This window comes from Palaemon carinicauda, chromosome 7 (assembly GCF_036898095.1).
Source record: "Palaemon carinicauda isolate YSFRI2023 chromosome 7, ASM3689809v2, whole genome shotgun sequence".
NCBI lineage: Eukaryota > Metazoa > Arthropoda > Malacostraca > Decapoda > Palaemonidae > Palaemon > Palaemon carinicauda.
Genome location: NC_090731.1, coordinates 35,003,676 through 35,008,675, shown reverse-complemented (window position 1 = coordinate 35,008,675; position 5,000 = coordinate 35,003,676).

Sequence of the window (5,000 nt, the reverse complement as noted above, 5' to 3'; positions counted from 1 at the left end):
ACAATGGGTTGTGAGGGAAACACAAGTGTGTGTCTTTCATTTATGAATTGTTATGCTATAATATGCATATCCAGTGATACATAGTTCACTTGATACTCATGGAAATTTCTTCTCTTTACAGGAGGACCCTCCGAAGTGCGGAAATGTTTTCTGCAATGTCCGCAGCAAAAACCTCTGCGGACATGAGTGTTGTAGGAGACACGCAGCATGCGCTGTCTCCAAGGATGATCTCCAGTATTGGGACCCTCAGGTATGTAATGTATGCACTAACCTGATTACTGAGGCTTTTGATTCCCCTAGAACGGCGGAATCAAGGGATATAGCTAGGGAAAAGCTTCGTACTTGGGTAAGGGGCTTCAAGAAGAACACCTCTGGCCCTTATCTTCCAAGTGAGAAGATGAGGGCGTATCTTTTTCCCCAGGCATCAGCTGAGGCAGTGATTCCCCAGCCTCAAGAGGAGATCCTTCAAGATCAAGTCCAGGTGGACGAGGAAGTCGCAGATGCGATGCAAGACATCCAGTTGTGTGACAGGATGTCTGACCTGGACGATCGTTTGGAAGAAGACCTCCTGGCAGAAGGTCAGGATCAAGTCCAAACCCCGGATGTCGTAGAGGATGAGGTCGACGAGGTGTCGGCTACTCCGGTTCAGATGCCGGAGCCTATCCCCTCAACATCGGCTGGCCTCCCAGTAGAACTGGGACAGGCCCTCTCTTCGATTGTTGGAATGATCCAACAAATGCAGAAGGAGAATCAGGAGAAGGCGGCTGCAATGGAACTGCGTATGCAGTCCCTGGCAGAATCACATGGGCCCCGGAAAAGGCTCAATGTGAAAGACCTTCCCATATGCTCAGATGCTAACCCATGGAGGTATGCTGAGCACATGCCGATGACGACTGGAAAGATCGTCATTTCGGATAAGCTGGGTTCAGTTCCCCTAGAGGAGGTAGAATTCTGGCCCAGCAAGGCATCATATCCGGACTGCTATGTCCGGCTGAGAAAAGAACCAGCTTCAAGGGAGGAGACAGAGCCGAAGGAGGTCATTGTTATGGACCACGCTAAGGCTCAAGCCCTACTTTCATCCTCGATGAAAGAGAGGGGCTTCTCGAATTCGAAGGTAGCTGCATTGAGCAAGAAGCTCCCTTCGTTTGTGTCCTCTCCTGATAGAGCCTTCCCCTTTTTACAGAAAGGGTTTACGGCTGTCCTAAAGGCAGTCGAGGCCGGCAAGCCTTGCCCCTCCCTGGAGGAGTGTAAACCCTTGTCGCTGGCTCTACCTATGGACCACAAAGACTGGAAGGATGTCCATCTAACATTCTCAGTGGGAAAGTTGGAGGCTGATATTGCCGGACGGCAATTCGGCGAGGACCTCCCCAAGCTGTCCGAATCTCTTTTACGAAGAGAGTTCGAGACAAAAGAAAGACTGGCTGCCTCAATGTCTCATCAGACTACTCTCGAGACGATGGCAAGTGACCCCAAGGTCCATGAAATGTTCATGGTAGTGGCTAAGTCTCACTTAGCCACAGTGACGAAGGACCTTTATAACTTCGTCAAGGCAAGGAGAGCTTGCAGGGAGTTCGTGTTCACCGGGGCTTCGGTGAGACACGAGCCAAGGAAGTTAATCTCCTCCAACATTTGGGGAAAAGACCTTTTCCCTACCGATGTGGTCAAAGAGGTTGTTGATAAGGCCGCCGTGGAGAATAGAAATCTTCTCCAGAAGTGGGGCCTGGCTATCAAAAGAAAATCTTCCCCGGATGAGGGTCCTCAACCAAAGAGGAAGAATATGAAGACTAGGCTACCATCTCGGCCAGCCAAGCCTTATAGACAGCAACAGCAACTGCAATTGCCTTTGCCTCCAGTGCCCCAGTTGGTGGCACAAACCCCGACTGCCTTTCAGTGGGTACCCCAGGCGGTGCCAGGTCAGTCAACCACATTCGCCCCAACGTTCGAAGGACAGTCTTCTTCCTTTCGTGCAAAACCTAGAGGAGCAGCCAGAGGCTCGTCTAGGCGCCCCTCAAGGGGAAGGGGATTCAGAGGTGGTCGTGGTCAGGGAGGCAAGACCTCAGGACGGCAGTCCAAGTGAAATGATACCGGTAGGAGGGAGACTGATGAAATTTTGGGATCGCTGGACCTTCGATCCCTGGGCCCAAAGCCTACTCAAGAATGGACTGGGTTGGAGCTGGTACAGCACTCCACCCCCATGCCTTCGGTTTTTCCAACACTCCACCCCCATTTTGGAGGAGTACGTTCAAGAACTGTTGGAGAAAAATGTGATCCGAAAGGTGAAGTCCATCAAATTCCAAGGGAGGCTGTTTTGTGTTCCCAAGAAAGACTCGGAAAAGCTCAGAGTCATTCTGGACTTGTCACCACTCAACAAGTTCATAGTGAATTGCAAATTCAAGATGCTAACACTGCAACACATAAGGACCTTACTGCCCAAGAGGGCATACTCAGTCTCTATAGACTTGTCAGACGCCTATTGGCACATTCCAATCAGCCGTCGACTCTCCCCCTACCTAGGATTCAGGCTACAACGAAAACTGTACGCCTTCAGAGCCATGCCATTCGGGCTAAACATAGCCCCAAGGATTTTCACGAAGCTTGCGAGCGCAGCTCTCAAACAATTACGCCTAAAGGGAATTCAGGTAGTAGCCTACCTGGACGACTGGCTGGTGTGGGCAGCATCCGAGACCGAATGCTTGCAAGCTTCCAGTCAGGTGATCCAGTTCCTAGAGTACCTAGGCTTCAAGATCAACAAGAAAAAGTCTCGACTTTCTCCATCCCAAAAGTTCCAGTGGCTGGGAATCCACTGGGACCTTTTGTCACACAGTTTCTCCATCCCAATGAAGAAAAGGAAGGAGATAGCGGGCTCTGTCAAGAGACTTCTAGATTCCAAAAGGATATCAAGACGCGAACAGGAGAGGGTACTAGGCTCTCTCCAGTTTGCTTCAGTGACAGACCCAGTGCTAAGAGCACAGCTAAAGGATGCAACCGGAGTTTGGAGAAGGTATGCATCAAACGCGCGAAGAGACCTGAGAAGACCAGTGCCGCCTCGGCTACGTACTCTTCTCAGACCTTGGTCCCAAGCCAGACATCTAAAGAAGTCTGTTCTTCTTCAGCCACCTCCCCCGTCGTTGACAATTCACTCAGACGCCTCAAAGGAGGGATGGGGAGGTCACTCTCATCGGAAAAAAGTCCAGGGGACTTGGTCCAAGCTATTCAGGACCTTTCATATAAACTTTCTAGAAGCTATGGCAGTGCTCCTTACCTTAAAGAAAGCCTCCCCGCGTCACTCGATCCACATAAGATTGGTGACAGACAGCGAGGTGGTTGTGAGATGCTTGAATCGACAAGGGTCGAGGTCACCACCTCTCAACCAAGTGATGTTAGCCATTTTCCGATTGGCGGAAAAGAAGAAGTGGTACCTGTCGGCAGTTCACCTTCAAGGAGTCCGCAATGTGACAGCGGACGCTCTATCCAGGTTCACACCGATAGAGTCGGAATGGTCCTTAGACGCAGGATCATTTTCCTTCATTCTGAATCAAGTCCCAGAACTGCAAATAGACCTCTTTGCGACGAAAGACAACAAGAAGTTGCCCCTGTACGTGTCCCCGTACGAGGACCCCTTAGCGGAAGCAGTGGACGCAATGTCCCTCGACTGGAACAGATGGTCCAGGATTTATCTGTTCCCTCCTCACAACCTTCTGTTGAGGGTCCTCAACAAACTGAGATCCTTCAAGGGGGTAGCGGCAATAGTGGCCCACAAGTGGGCGAACAGCATGTGGTTCCCCTTGGCGTTGGAACTACAGATGAAGTTCGTGCCGCTACCACATCCAGTTCTGACCCAGCGAGTCCAGAAGTCGACTGTCTGCGCTTCATTACAGAAAACCCAGACCCTGCAGCTCATGATTTTCTCGCCCTAGCGGTGAGAAAGCGCTTCGGGATTTCGAAAGCCAGCATAGACTTCCTAGAGGAATACAAGTGCAAATCGACTAGAAGGCAATATGAGTCATCTTGGAGAAAATGGGTGGCCTTTGTAAAGGCAAAGAATCCGCAGGAGATCTCAACAGATTTCTGCTTATCTTTCTTCATCCATCTCCATGGCCAAGGATTGGCAGCTAACACGATTTCAGTGTGTAAATCGGCTTTGATGAGACCCATTTTATTTGCCTTCCAGATCGACCTAGGTAACGAGATCTTTAATAAAGTTCCGAAAGCCTGCGCTAGGCTCAGACCTTCAGCACCTCCAAAGCCCATCTCATGGTCTTTAGACAAAGTTCTTCATTTCGCCTCCTTGTTGAGCAATGAAGAATGTGCGTTAAAGGATTTGACGCAAAAAGTTATTTTCCTATTTGCACTCGCGTCCGGGGCCAGGGTTAGTGAGATCGTAGCCCTCTCGAGAGAGGCAGGTCGTGTTCAGTTCCTGGATGGGGGGGAGCTGAACCTGTTTCCGGATCCTACGTTTCTCGCCAAGAATGAGTTACCCACCAACAGGTGGGGTCCCTGGAGAATCTGTCCTCTGAAAGAAGATGCATCTCTATGTCCAGTAGAATGCCTAAAGGTCTATCTTCGTAGAACTTCAGACTTCAAGGGTAGTCAACTATTCAGGGGAGAAACATCAGGCTCAAATTTATCTCTGAATCAACTCAGAGCGAAAATGACATATTTTATTCGCAGAGCGGATCCTGACAGTACACCCGCAGGTCACGATCCGAGGAAAGTTGCCTCATCCCTAAATTTCTTTAATTGTATGGATTTTGAACATCTCCGTTCATACACGGGCTGGAAGTCTTCCAGGGTGTTCTTTCGCCACTATGCGAAGCAAGTAGAGGAACTTAAGAGATCTGTGGTAGCAGTGGGTCGTGTAGTTAACCCTACTGTTTAACTCTGCGAGGAACAGTGGTCTTAATTGGGACGATTAAGCCCAGGGTGAGTGTGTAGGTACATACTGTACTACAAACTAAATGAGGGCACCAAGTGCCCATATAGACTGTTCCTTCCTTCAA